At 39.6% G+C, this 15,700-nt stretch overlaps 1 pseudogene; it reads right to left on the reverse strand.

Annotated features, from left to right (window-relative positions):
- Window positions 1-8,643: 8,643 nt before the first annotated feature.
- On the reverse strand, window positions 8,644-15,488 carry LOC136676390 (golgin subfamily A member 6-like protein 22; annotated as a pseudogene).
- Window positions 15,489-15,700: the final 212 nt, after the last annotated feature.

The raw sequence follows: 15,700 nt of genomic DNA on the forward strand, positions 1-15,700 counted from the left end.
CTTTTTATGGTCTCCTCTCTAGTGTTTTTTAGTATGTTTAAGGGCTATTAATGAAAGCCTTGTCAGTGTTTGTTTTTTATTGAGTAAGCTTTATTGGCAAAACAGAAAGACAGGCATAAAAAGCTAATTTCTTCTGATTCCTTGCACCCCACCTGAAATACTTAGCCCCACACTTTGATAAACGCTGCTTTAAAGTAACACATAACAGTGTTTACAATCACAGTCTTTAATCACAGTTTATTTCATTGCTTGTTCATTCTGTACTTTTTGTTTGTTCAGCAACATCTCTTAACTCGTTTAATTATAAAATTATATCCAGATAATTCCCAAATACAATTTCTTGTTGCAGTTTTTTGCTCTAACCAAAAAAAGCTGTCCTAAAAGTGTAGAAATAGGTTCTGTATAGAACCAGGGACAACTAAAAGAACAGGTGTTAGTGTCGCCCTTGTCCTGTTGTGTCTGTTTTCCCTGCCATGTGCTCACTTGGCACATGGCTCTGTTTGTTATTGTCCATGTCTCCGCCCATGTCCCGCCTTATCATCAGTGTCCTCATCAGTGTCGTTTGTAATCAGTCCCCCTCGTTATCTGTCTCAGGTGTCTCTTGTCTGTGTAATGTATTTAAGTTCCCTTGCCTTGCTTCCTGTTTGTCAGCCAGCAAGCCAATTAATCTGTCTGTCTCTGCTGTTTCTCGTTTCCAATATCACTGTCGTTTTCTTACCTTCAGTCTTTCCGTATGTCTAGTTTGTCTGTATCCCTCTTTAGTCTGTTTAGCTCTGTGTCCAAGTTTAGTTCGCTTTGCTCCCTTTGTCCATGCCTCTGTTAGTTCCCTGTTTTCTGTCGAAGTCTCTCTGTTTTGTTATATCTTGTTTAAATAAAAAGTATAAAAGAAGTGTGTCCGCCTCCGTCAGTCTGCTCTGCAATCCTGACAGTTAGATAATTAAATTTTAGAGACTGACTTTTTTTTTTTTTTTTTTTTTTAGAGACTTATTATACGTAACTTTGAACCGGACCATTTAGTGATGACATTTAGTGAGGTCTCTAGTACAGAGGTGTTTCTGCTGAAAAAAAAAACACGAAACATAATGTGTAAAATGGCCATGTAAAAGATAAATATATTTATATCAAATAGACTCATAAAGCATAAACATCACTGTAATAACTGTGTTTAGTTTACCTAACTGTTGCCACCCTGGTCTTTATCTTTATTGCTATCATTATTTTTTGAATAATAAACATGAACATTTTCAAAGATCACATTACAAACATTTGATCTCGTTTGTTGATTTGTTCTCATGTAATACCTATAAATATATTTGCAAAAATGTTGGAAATTTACATGGCCCCTGATGCAGTTGAGAAGAATCTTTTCTCAGAAAGAGAAGTGCCCTGATCTAAGAAGATTGTCCTTTACAGGGTTTTATTACAGAGCTCTAATAACAAAACTGTCTGCTCTGCCCCTGACCCTCAACAATCAATATTCATCTGAACCAATATTTAATTATTACACAGTGAACACACAGTGATGTTAGAACAGAGAACACTCCTCTCTTTCTGTAATAAATTATAAACAGATTTACCAGTTCATTAAACACATCTATTGTGTAGTTTGTGAATTCACCTGGTGCCAGTGTGTAGTGGATAAACAACAGCTGTGAAAGAAGGGTCAGAAATAATGTTCAGAAACGCTGCCCTGAGGAAAAAATGAAAATCATTAGAAACTGTTAAATATTTTAAAAATGGGGGGCGCTAGTGAGTGTCGTATGGAGTAGACGTGTTTTACGGAGCTCCTCCGCACACAATGTCTTTTTTTTTACAATTTTTCTTAACGCCGTCCGTTAAACGTGTAATTTGAACTTTCCCCGTTTACATTTTCTGGCCCCCAGAATGCTACCAAAAGCCCTAAAACAACCGAAAGAGCCTCAGCGTGCGACGGTAAGCATGGAGGATGATACTAGCCGGGGTGCTAGACTGGAGTCAAGCTATCCGCACTTTGGAAATTGACGGTCAAGCCATCCGCGCTTCAAATCCGAATGCACATATAGGCGCGTCATTACGGTTTTTCATTGCGGAGAACACCACATCCGCTTTGGGACAGATAGAGAGTCTGAAACCCACATTTGAGCAGCGATGTCTCTATTACTAAATAAATGCACGCAATGCTAAAATGGACTGAATGGGCTAAAATTAACAAGCCATTAGGAATATATTTCGTTTTAAATCACTTTAAAGAAGCAAAACGCACTTTGATTATTTCATCCATCCATTATCTGTAACCGCTTATCCAATTTAGGGTCGCGGGGGGTCCAGAGCCTACCTGGAATCATTGGGCGCAAGGCGGGAATACACCCTGGAGGGGACGCCAGTCCTTCACAGGGCAACACAGACACACACACACACACACACACACACGGACACTTTCGAGTCGCCAATCCACCTGCAACGTGTGTTTTTGGACTGTGGGAGGAAACCGGAGCACCCGGAGGAAACCCACACAGACACGGGGAGAACACACCACACTCCTCACAGACAGTCACCCGGAGCGGGAATCGAACCCACAACCTCTAGGCCCCTGGAGCTGTGTGACTGCGACACTACCTGCTGTGCCACTGTGCCGCAATTATTTCATATATTTACGTATTTTTTACTTTTCTATAAACACTTAACTGGCTTTGAATAGTAATCCTGGTGGACATGTAGAAATACAGATTACATTTTACTGTCATTAAACAGAGGGACCTCACTGTATAATATTCTCATGGATTTATACTGAATACCTACCAATATGGATTCCTCAAAAACTACCCACAATGCCTAAACCATCCCACTGTCATTAAACAGAGGGACCTCTTGGCTATTAACTGTATGATTTTGGCAAAATTTCACTGTGTACTTTTCTCATAAAATCATACTGAATATTTTCCAATATGGATTTCTCAAAAAATTACCCATAATGCCTAAACCATTCCACTGCCATTAAACAGAGGGGCCTCTTGGCTATCAGCTGTATGATTTTGGTAGAATTTCACTGTGTACCTTTCTCATAAAGTCATATTATATACATACTGATATGGATTTCTCAAAAATTACCCATAATGCCTAAAACATTCTATTGTCATTAAACAAAGGGGCCACTTGGCTATCAACTGTATGATTTTGGCAAAATTTCACTATATACTTTTCTCATAAACTCATACTGAACATTTACCAATATGGATTTCTCAAAAAATACCCATAATGCCTAAACCATTCTACTGTCATTAAACAGAGGGACCGCTTGGTTATTACCTGTAAGATTTTGGTAGAATTTCACTGTATACTTTTTTCATAAAATCATACTGAATACCTTCCCATATGGATTTCTCAAAAAATACCCATAATGCCTAAACCTTTCCACTGTCATTAAACAGAGGGACCTCTTGGCTATCAACTGTCTGAATTTGGCAGAATTTCACTGTGTAGTTGTCTCATAAACTCATATTACATACGTACTGATATGGATTTCTCAAAAAATACCCATAATGCCTAAACCTTTCCACTGTCATTAAACAGAGGGACCTCTTGGCTATCAACTGTATGATTTTGGTAGAATTTCACTGTGTACTTTTCTCATAAATTCATATTACATACTTACCAATATGGATTTCTCAAAATTTACCCATAATGCCTAAACCATTCCACTGTCATTAAACAGATGGACCTCTTGGCTATTAACTGTATTGGTATTTGGCCCCCTTGAATTTTTCAAACTTTTGCCACATTTCAGGATTCAAACATAAAGATATGAAATTTTAATTTTTGTGAAGAATCAACAACAAGTGGGACACAATTGTGAATAAAATAAAATATCAAATAAAAAACTGGAAAGTGGGGCATGCAATATTATTAACGCAAGGGGGCCAAATAATATTGCTCGCCCCACTTTTCAGTTTTTTATTTGTTAAAAAAGTTTGACACATCCAATAAATTTCATTCCACTTCAAGATTGTGTCCCACTTGTTGTTGATTGTTTTTTTTTTCTCCAGGCTGTCACTATACTTTTTTCCTTCTATCTTCAAACTTAGATGTCTGTAGTTCATAATGATGGAGCGGGGGTCACCTTTGTGTCTTGGAATGTTAAGGGGATGGGTCACCCTGTTAAAAGAGGTAGGGTTTTCTCACATCTAAAGTCTCTCAAGGCTGATATAATTTTTCTTCAGGAAACCCATATCAGTATGACACAGCAACGTAGACTCAGAGTTGGCTGGGTATCCCAGGTTTACCAAGCTCCATTTACTTCTAAGGCCAGAGGCGTTGCTATTCTTTTTCGTAAAAATATACCATTTCACTTAAAAACTATGGTGGCGGACCCACAGGGCAGATATATTATAGTCTCTGGCCATATCAACTCTTTTCCCCTAGCTCTGGTTAATGTGTATGGCCCTAATTTTGATGCTCCTGATTTTTTTCATAAATTGTTTGATGCTTTCCCAGTAGATAAGTTTAGGGACATCATAATGGGAGGTGATTTCAACTGTTACCTGGACTCCTATATGGACAGACTTTCTCAGAGTCCACCACCTTCATTAATGTCTGTTAATGTTTTGAACCAGTTGATGAAGTCTAGAAATATGGTAGATATTTGGAGGCTGCAGCATCCCACTCACAAAGACTTTTCATTTTACTCTCATGTACACAAATCATTTACTAGGATCGATTATTTCTTGGTAAATTCTGAACGTATTGGTAACATCGAAGACACCAAGTACCATAATATTCTGATTTCAGATCACTGTCCAGGCACTCTTCAACTCCAATGTAATATGGCCAAAGAAAAATATAGATGGCGCTTTAACCCTCTTTTGCTTAAAGATCCACTATTTAATGAATATATTAATGCAAAGCTCAATGAAGTCTTGGAGGTAAATGATAATGGTGAGGTTTCAGACTGTATTATTTGGGAGACTCTGAAGGTAGTCATGAGAGGACATATTATTTCATTTGAAGCACAAAAACGAAATTCAACAACATTAGATTATTGGAAATTGAAACGGAACTTACGGCACTTGAAAAAACATACAGATCTTCTCTTGCACAATCAATTTACAACCAAATTTTAAAATTAAAATATGAATACAATTCAATTCTCAGCCAGCATGTGGAAATCTATTTGCTTAAACTAAAATATAAATATTTTGAATTGGGGGATAAGCCTGAAAGATTATTGTCCAGACAGTTAAAAGGGATACAATCTAAGCAAGCCATTCACAAAATAATTTCAAGTTCCGGTGAAATAATCACAGATCCAAAAGAAATAAACAGTTGCTTTAGGGAGTTCTACTCTGACCTATATTCTTCTTCTCTTTTTGTCACTGAGGCAGATTTTAACCAGTTTTTTGATAATCTGACAATACCACAATTGCAAAGAAGAATTAGATGCTCCGATATCAGAAATGGACCTTTTAGAGGCTATCCAGGCTTTCCCATCAGGCAAAAGTCCTGGTCCGGACGGATTTGGGTGCGAATTCTACAAAGCTTTTAGTAGAAAACTCGTCCCCTCTATGATGAGGATGATAAATGACTCTATTAGGAATGCTAAATTTCCTAAATCTCTGTATGAGGCAAACATTATTTTATTATTAAAAAAAGGAAAGGTGGAGTCTGACCCTGCCTCTTATAGGCCAATAGCTCTCTTGAATTTCAATCAAAAAGTGTTGACCAAGGTATTATCGATTAGACTGGGAAAGCATATGGCCAAAATAATTCATACAGATCAGACCGGTTTTATACCAGGTAGATTCTCATTTGCCAATACACGCCTACTTCTTAACATTCTATACTCAAATAAACTAAAAGATAAAGAGGCCGCCATTATATCTTTGGATGCTCAGAAAGCTTTTGATCAGTTAGAATAGCCATATATGTTTAAGGTGCTCAGAAGATTTGGATTTGGTGACTTTTTTACTACATTGGTTAAGATGCTTTATCTTTGTCCAACATCAGTAGTGTTCACTAACGGAGAGTGCTCTAGTCCATTTGACCTACGTCGAGGGATTCGTCAGGGGGACCCGTTGTCTCCCCTTCTTTTTGATTTAGCACTTGAACCATTGGCAATAGGGATTAGGAATCATCCACATATACATGGTATTAAATCTGGTGATGTTGAGAGCCTCGTGAATCTGTATGCAGATGATTTGTTGGTATTTATATCCGATCCGGTGCTGTCTGTGCCTAATTTATTAAATTATATAGATGCTTTTAGTAAACTTTCAGGTTACTCAATTAACTGGACCAAAAGTTGAATTCATAAATATTACCAATAACCATAGTCCTACATTTTTTTAATTCTTTGCCATTTAAAATAGTTGAGGATCATTTCACATATTTAGGCCTTAAAATTCCAAAAAATCCAAAATATCTTTTTAAATTGAATTTTCTGCATATGATTGACAAATTAAAAGCAAATATTGAGAGCTGGAAGTTGCTTCCCCTTTCGCTGATTGGACGTATCAATGCTATTAAAATGGTGATTTTACCACGTTTTCTATATTTATTCCAAAACATACCTATTTGCCTCCCCTCAGCCTTTTTTAAACAACTAGACTCAATTATCTGTGCTTTTGTTTGGGCCAATAAACCTCCCCGTATAGCAAGAAGACATTTACAACGTCATACAGCACTTGGAGGGTTAGGTCTACCGGTGTTTAAACAGTATTACTGGGCAGCCAAAGCAAGGGTTCTCACTTACTGGCAGAAGGGAGCTATAGACCATTCAATTTCTGAGGAGACTCCAGTGTGGCTAAGAATAGAGACCCAGTCTCTAACAAAAACTTCATTACCGGTCTTACTATTCTCTATGACAAGTCCTTCCATCAAAACATTTGGCAATAATTTTATCATCAGAAACTCTTTGAAGATTTTGAATCAAATGAAAAGGTTTCTCTCCTTGCCTCTAGTTTATACACATACTCCTTTAACCTGCAACCATTTTTTTGTTCCAGCTCAGTCAGATAAGGTGTTTGCTACCTGGAGAGATAAGGGTTTATTGTGCATTAAAGATTTTTATATAGACAACAGTTTTGTTTCTTTTGCCCAGCTTAAATCAAGATTCAATCTTCCTTCTTCCCACTTTTTTCGATATTTGCAGCTTAGGCACTATGTTCAAAAAAACATATCATCTTTTTTAACTGAACCAAAAGAACATATTTTTTATGACTTGCTCACGTCCCCTCCTTACACCAGACATTTGGTGTCTAGTTTCGTTTCTGTATTATCATCATCATGTAATACCACTTCCTTAAAGGATAGTTGGGCTAAAGAGTTGGGGGCTGCAGTCACGGATGATATGTGGGAGAAGAGCTTATCCAGTATTCATCGTTGCTCAATTAATTCCAGGTATAAACTCATTCAGTTTAAAATATTACATAGGTTTTATTTTTATAAAACTAAACTGAACAAAATCTATGCTTCTGTTTCCCCTATGTGGGATAGATGCCATACTTCAGAAGGTTCCTTATCTCACTTAATATGGTCCTGCCGTATGTTACATGATTATTGGGCTAACATCTTCAACTGGTTCTCAGAGGCATTTGAAGTGGTTAATCCTCCAGATTATAAACTGGCTATTTTTGGCTATTTTGATAGTTCTGTCTCTTTGTCATCTGCACAGCAGCAAGCTTTATTGGCGGGTATGGTTGCAGCCAAAAAAGTTATACTATTATCATGGAAATCACCAGTTGAGCCATGCTTTAAGAGATGGTTAAATGAGATGTTATTTATAATACAAATGGATCAGATATATTGCAAAGAATCTATAAAAGCACCAAAACGCTTTTGTAGCGTGTGGGGACAGGTTCTGAACTATTTGGAGCGGGCCCAGCCAACATCAGCCCTGCCTTGAATTATACACTATGTGGATGTATTACTTGTTAACCTATTTATAGCTCATACATTTCTGACAGCCTAAATATTTTATTTTTATTTTATCTATTTATTTATTTTTTTATTATTTATTTATTTTTTTATTTTTTTTTTTCTTAAATTAATTTTTCTATTTAGTTTATTATGGTGGCGTACAGGTGTGTACGTGTTCTATTTTAGTTAGGTCTGTGTTTGTACATTTTTTTCAAGTGTGTATCTGTCGTTAATTTCTGTGTTTTGTTTTATGTGATTTCGAAATTAAAATATTAAAAAATAAAAAAAATATTAAAATGTTCAACCTCTAGATGTTATTTTTATTGCTTAAGTTATTTTGTGAAAGCCACCGTTTCACTTGTAGATGGTCCACCTTGTAGCTGCAAGGTCAGAGACAGTAGCTCATCTGTTACTGAACAATTTGTGTTGTCATCCTCTAGTCACAGGACACAGGACGCTGACCACAGAGCACTGCTGAATATTACTGCTGTGGCCCTGCATAGTGTTAGTCCCCCTTCTACTCTGTTCTTCACTGGTCAGGACCTCCACAGAGCAGGTGTGATTTCTGTGGTGGATCAGTCTCGGTGCTGCAGTGACACTGATGTGGTGGTGGTGTGTTAGTGTGTGTGGTGCTGTTATAAGTGCTTTGGTTGTAGAACTATAAAGTGCTACTGTACGGTCAGTGGAGCTGAGAGAATGGACAGTGAATATAGAAACAATGATGTCCTCTTAATGGTGTAGTCTCACACTCAATTTTAATTTTTTAGGCACGGTGGTGCAGCAGGTAGTGTCGCAGTCACACAGCTCCAGGGACCTGGAGGTTGTGGGTTCGATTCCCGCTCCGGGTGACTGTCTGTGAGGAGTTGGTGTGTTCTCCCTGTGTCTTTGTGAGTTTCCTCCGGGTGCTCCGGTTTCCTCCCACAGTCCAAAAACACACGTTGCAGGTGGATTGGCGACTCAAAAGTGTCCGTAGGTGTGAGTGAATGTGTGTGTGTGTGTCTGTGTTGCCCTGTGAAAGACTGGCGCCCCCTCCAGGGTGTATTCCTGCCTTGCGCCCAATGATTCCAGGTAGGGTCTGGACCCACCACGACCCTGAATTGGATAAGTGGTTACAGATAATGAATGAATGATTTTCCGTAAAAAATACAGATGTTTGTAACAAAATGAATAATCATTTACAGATTACAGTTCTGCACAAATGTGTTTCTCAATCTACATTTTCTGAAAGAACAGGAACAAATGTTGCGAGACGTCACATTAATCACAACTCCTAAGTTTCCTTAGTCATAAAGTCATCAATTATGAACTCATCATGAAGCTTCTGGTTAAAGATTTTCATCTGCTTCTTCCACATTCACAAACTGAAACACATTTATAGACTGACTTTACAAGAAAGGAACAGATTTAACCGACTTGACTCAAGCTGGACTCTATGTAGACAGAGCCTCTATCATTGCTACTCTGGGCCAAGCTCTGCAGAAACTGCACTATGTAATTCTTAGTGGAGGGTAGGAAACCACCACCCCCTCTCCACTGATTTCAGTACAGTGCTATACATATAAATTATTCTTGGAGGAGCCCCTGGAGAAAAAAAAACATCTTATTTAGTATTCACTTAAATTATCTTTTCATTTGCATATTTTTCTAAGCAGCATTTGTGTAGATGTGATCTGGACCTAAGCAGTCCTCCTTCTGCATCCTGCCACCACACAATATCTACTCGCAGCAGCACTGAAGCTCTAAATCCAGGGTTGAAATCAGTGACACTCTTTGATTGAGAGGGAGAGAGCATTTGTCTTAATAAAACTGTCTCTCTTTCAACAAGCTTGCACTTTGAAATCATATCTCTATGACAATAAGTGTGGTCCAACTCTCCCCTGCTCCTCCGGTCTCCTCGTCCTGTGCAAGACCAGGAACACCCCCCTGTTGCTGATTGGCTGGAGTAGTGTTTTAATGTTCAGTCCAAACCACTTTGTGTTTCCCATCCTTAGGCTTAGGCTTTTTAGAAGGTCACTTCATTACTCCTCTACACTGAGTTCACACGCTCCTCCTGATGCCCCTCTCTCCATAATCATCACAATAAATAGAATAAATGCCTTTGTGCACAACTGAATATAATTGTTTCATCAGTGAAATTAATCTTTAAACCTCTGAGATTCCTTTAGACCCTGAGGAATCCTTAATCTTTTCTCACAGTGAATAAAAGCGTACAGACAAGTTAAACTTCGACTACAAACAAGCTACAGTCACTTCTGACTCCAACACACTGTCCCACCTTAAAAAACACAGAGCTTCTGAATGAACACAAACAGCAGGGGGAGTTTGTTTTGCTGTGAGAACTGTAGAGCTCTAGAATTGTAAAAGTTGTCTTTAAGCTTCCTCACCCCAGGACCACACGTTCTCACCAGCTGCTGCTCTTTGAGCAGGTCCAGATCTCTTGGTTAACTTTAGTGCACACAGTGATTTCAGCAACAAACACAACAAAGACCACCTCCCTTTTCTGTTGGTGTCTGTTTCTAAAGAACTCAGAACCATGAACACAACTGGCACTTAAATAAAAAGTAAATAAACAATAATTCATGGTCCGTTATCAATGTGATGATTTGTTTCATTTTCCCAGGTACTGCTCCTCTTAACACCTCCACAGTTGCCTCGTTATAACAACAACTGATGTGGCTATGCACGCACATGCAACTGCTGTCCTAAAATACTGATCAGATTTGGGCCCTTGAGTCTTGCATTTCGGACACTCAGCCTTTGACTTTGAAGCCAAAATATTTCTCCGGATTTCTGGCAGCAGGATCTTCATTAAGTTTCTCTCTGCTTCAGCTCTGGCTTCTCCTTCATACGTCTCCATGATCTCCTTCATCTCCTGTCTGTGTCTCTCCTCCATCTCACACCTGTCTCTCTCTCTCTCTTCTCTTTCAGTCTCTTCACCTTTTCTTCCATTTCTGTCCTTCGCTCTAACTCTCTCTCCAGCTCTCGTTCCAGTCCTCTCCTTTTCTCTTCATCCCTCTCTTCTTTCATTCTTCTCTCTAGGTCAGTTGTTCTGTTGTTAAGATGTTTTATCTATCCTTCGTGCTCTTGTACTGCTCCCTCTATCCTTCTCAGAGAGTTCTGCAGCTCCTTTTCATGTTTTTCCTTAATTTCTCTCTCTTCCTTCACCCTCTTTTCCTCCATTTCTTTCATGATCTTTGTCTCCATTGCTCTGATCTGAGCTTCTGTCTCCAGGTAGATCTCACTGCTGTAGAACTCCTCTCTGTTTCCTTCCACCATCTTCTCGATCGTCTCCAGCAGCTCTGAGACCTGAGACCCCTCTCCACTCTCCTTAATGTTGAGACAGTGAAACCTGTTCCCACATTTCTCCACAAGGCTGTGGACCTCCTGGTTTCCTGACTGGACAAACTCTTCAATCTTCTTCTCTTGGTCTTCATCAGTGACAGTGAAGAGGATCATGGTGTTCCTCCAGCATCTCTCTCCAAACATCTCCTCCATTTTCTGCAGCATGTCTCTCTCCTCTCCTGAGGTCTGCTTCACTGGTATGACTAGGAGGAAGGCGTGGGGTCCTGGGGTCGACAGACGGACACAGAGTCCCACGTCCTGTCTCAGCTCGTCCAGAGAGAGTCCAGGACTGAAATAGTCAGAAGTGTCCACCACAGTCACCTGCCTCCCAGCCACCTGGCCCTGTCTGCTCTCACTCTGCTGCCTCACTGTAGACGCTCCAGCCCTGCTCCTCTCCTCTCGGCCCAGGAGCCTGTTTCCTGCTGCACCCTTCCCACTTCCAGTCCTCCCCAGCAGAACCAGCCTCAGCTCTGATACACCACCAGACTCTGGAGGAGACGCTCCACTCACTGCAGATCAACAAGAATGAAGCGGTTCATTTATTACTGAGCGTGAGAGAAAGGTCTGTCTAGAGAAACATTTCAGAAACTATATGAATGTGTGATTATTTACTGCTTGGAGGAAGCCCTTCTCTACTGTTTCTCCTCCTGAGTGGAGCTGGGTCTGGAGTCTCTTCACTGACTGAGAAACCACAGAACCACAATAAACACATGTTCTTACAGACAGTTTGTGGACAGTTAATGCTGTGGAAATAAGTGTCTATTTACACACAACTACTGTTTATTTACTGAACTGTGGCCAGAGCATAACATTAAACAAGCAAATAAATATAGTACATATTTTATAATATTGTTTTAATCATAAATCAAATCCTCCTTTACATTAAACACAGACAGTACGTGATAACACCTTCACAGTAATAAAAAAATACTCTGAAAATTAAAATGAAGAAATTATTGTAAGTGACCTCATCAGTTACTTACACTCTGGAGGTTCAAACTTCTTGCTGTTTCTCCTCCTGACTGGAACTGATGACGGAGGATGTGTTTTTTCCTGCAGCTGCTTGTTTCTCTCCTCTAGAAGTCTCTCTTTCTCTTTAACCTGCTCCTCTCTCTCCATTAGCTGTGTGTGTATCTCACTTACAATCCTCTCCTTCTCTTCAAGCTGTTTGTCTTTTTCACTCACTTCAGTTTTCCGTTCTTCCAGTTGGATCTTCATCTTCTGGAGTGTGCTGCTCTTTTCCTGCAGCTCCTTTCTCTGTGTCTCCAGTTGATTTTTACAGCTGTCCACCTCTTTCACTGTGTCCTCCAGTAGAGTCTCTTTCTCTCTCAGCAGTTTCCTCACATTCTCCAGCTCTGTGTCTTTCTCCTTAAACTGTTCACTAACACCTTCAACTCTTTCATTTGTCTCCTTTAATAACGCGTCTCTTTTATCAATTGTCTCTAAATGTTCTTTTAGAACTGTGTCTTTCTCCTGAAGTCTTTTCTCCATCTCTTCCATTTGTATTCTATGATTCTGCTCTAATTCACTTCTGGTTTGTCTCAGTTCATCTCTGACCTCCGTGAGAAGTCTGTCTTTCTCCTGAAGCTGTATCTCTATTAGCTGTTTATCTTTATCTGTTATAATGTTCTGTTTCTCTTCCAGCTGTTTGGCCTTTTCTTCTAAATCTGTAAGGAATCATGAATTCTACATTTTAGATCATAATTAAACAGGTTCACACGTTCTCCACACTGAGAAACACAATCATAGAGCAGTCATCTCTGTTTTTCAGCCAGTGCAGAAACAAGAGCACTGTTTAGATTCTGTCTCTGTGTCAGGAACGGCATGTGGAAAAGAGCAGTTAAACACATTCATGAGGAACTAATAACAGACAATTAATGACAATTATTAGTAATTATTCACAGACATTAATTAACAGTTAATAAAGACTAAGATTGATGGATTAAATGGTAAAAACTCACCAGTCTTCTGTGAAGAAACAACACTTCTCAGACTTTGAGTTTGAGTTTGTAGATCAGAATTCTGTTGTGCTGAATTGATAAAGACAGAGCATTCATTTAATCACACAGATATTGTATATGAATATTGAGCAGGCGTCAGAACCATATCTCCATTAAAGCTGGATCTATACTCCACAAACACAACACATCTGAAAAGAACAACAGAGAACCTTTCCCCCAAAATACTATTCACATCTGGAATAAAGCACATCTGCATATTAAACATCCTCCTCCCATTTCTCCCTTTTCTCCCACATGGGGTAGTACATAGTGCAGGGGAATATGAAGAGTTAATGTGGACGTACATTACCCTGTTAAACTTGAAACACTGCTCCCCTGACATTCTGGAAACTTCTGTTAAACATGACATATGTAGCCCTTTTCCACAAGGGAACACAGTTCTGGGATTTAATGAAGCATCTGTGACCTGCTTTGGTCAAAACACCACAAGAATCACAGGACACCTACAGAGCAAACAGACCCAGCTCAGTGTGGCAGCCCTCACCTGCCAGTGGATCACCAACTTCCTCACTGGCAGAGAACAGCAGGAGAGGCTGGGAATCCAGATCACAAGTACGAGTGCTCCACACTCCCCACTGCACACCAATGACTGTACCCCATGGACCCAGGTGAGCAGCCAAAGAAGACAGTGGCAGTATCACCAGTTCAGTCTGTCATTTTGCTGTAGTGTAGTTATACTAGAGTAATGATGTAAGAGTGATAGATGTACTGGGGTAAAAGCAGTAATAATAATAACAACAACAACAGTGACAGTGACATCAGTCTGGGACAATAATAATTATAATAGTGCTGGAAGCATCAGTCTGGGGGTTAGTAATCCGAGTCCATGTCTACTTCAACGTAATTTATGGTGGTGGGTGATGGTGAGTGGTCTGAGGCTGGCAGCAGTAGACGAAGTGTGAGCAGCTGGTCTGGTGTGGAACACAGGAGAACACACACAGCAAAGCAGCTACATCAGGCAAGACACATGACGTCTGTTTTAACACAGTTTTATTTCTCCTCCACATCTTTTTACATTTACTGCTCTTATTTTGGCTCTGTTTTCTCATGTCTCCACTGTGTCTGTTTAACACAGTTTAACCCCACCTTTGCTTCTGGGTCCAGTTCTGTGATTGGAGATCCTCAGAGTGTGGGCAGTGTCATTCTGATGTCAACACAAATTCAGAATGGCTCATGTTATCCCACGTTTTCAGATTTACGCAGACCTCAATAAACACTGGGTGCTCTTCCTCAACATGTTTTTGGTGGGTTACAAATTCCCACATTAATGTGCACATATGCACTGAACAAGTGAGTTTTTCAAAACACGCCCCTTTAAAAATGTCCACAATTAAACACTGTCCACAATTAAAAACATGATGGAAAACTCATTCAGGTTCTTTTAATTGACTCTGGACTCCTGAAGGACAGGAGAATTATAGCTTTTTCTGTAAATAAATGACCCTTTGATGCATGTGTGAGTGAAAGAGACAGCACTTACATCATGAGAGGAAGAGCAGGAGAATCTGAATCAGTGTGGGAACCTTCGTTAGAGTCAAGGTGTTCAGTCTTTCTGAAACTGCTGTGAGATGCTGGGTGTTTCAATGATAATAATGTGATAATAATAGTGTGCAGTTATTCATGTGTCTTCTGCATTTAACCCATCTGTGGCAGTGAACACACACACTAGTGCACTAGGGGCTGTGAACACACACCCAGAGAGACAGGCAGTCATCCCCGGGGCCTGGGGAACATTTTGGGGTTCAGAGCCTTGCTCAAGGGCACTTTAGCCGTGGATGTTCCTGCCAGTTGAACCGGAAACCTTCTGGTACCAAGCCCGGACCTCTAACCATTAGGACAAGGCCTTTTTTATTCATCATTTTTAAGTGTGAAAAATTAACTACAGTCATTGTGGTTATCTGTTTATATTTGTCAAATATTTGCTCAAGTCAATAAACATATTGTAAGAAAATATACTGTCTTATTAATCTGTGTCTGTAAATTCTCACCTGTGAGTTTAAGCTGCTGTTCTTTCTCTTCCAGCTCTTTCTGCTGAAGAGTGACTTCAGTTTTCTGTTCTTCCAGTTGGATCTTCATCTTCTGGAGTGTGCTGCTCTTTTCCTGCAGCTCCTTTCTCTGTGTCTCCAGTTGATTTTTACAGAGGTCCACCTCTTTCACTGTGTCCTCCAGTAGAGACTCTTTCTCTCTCAGCAGTTTCCTCACATTCTCCAGCTCTGTGTCTTTCTCCTCCAGCATCTTGTTCTTCATCTGAAGTGTCTGTGTTGTTTGTCAGAAGTTTTTCTTTCTCTTGGAGCCGTTTGTCTTTTTCTGTCAGTTGTTCATTTCTCTCCATTAGAAGATTCTCTTTGTCTTTAAGAACGATGTTCAGTCCTTTTAACTCTGTGAGAAACACATTAATAAAACACTCAGAATCAAACTGGACATTGTCCTGATTTCACATAAATTTA

The sequence above is a fragment of the Hoplias malabaricus genome, chromosome 2, assembly GCF_029633855.1.
Source record: "Hoplias malabaricus isolate fHopMal1 chromosome 2, fHopMal1.hap1, whole genome shotgun sequence".
NCBI classification, from domain to species: domain Eukaryota; kingdom Metazoa; phylum Chordata; class Actinopteri; order Characiformes; family Erythrinidae; genus Hoplias; species Hoplias malabaricus.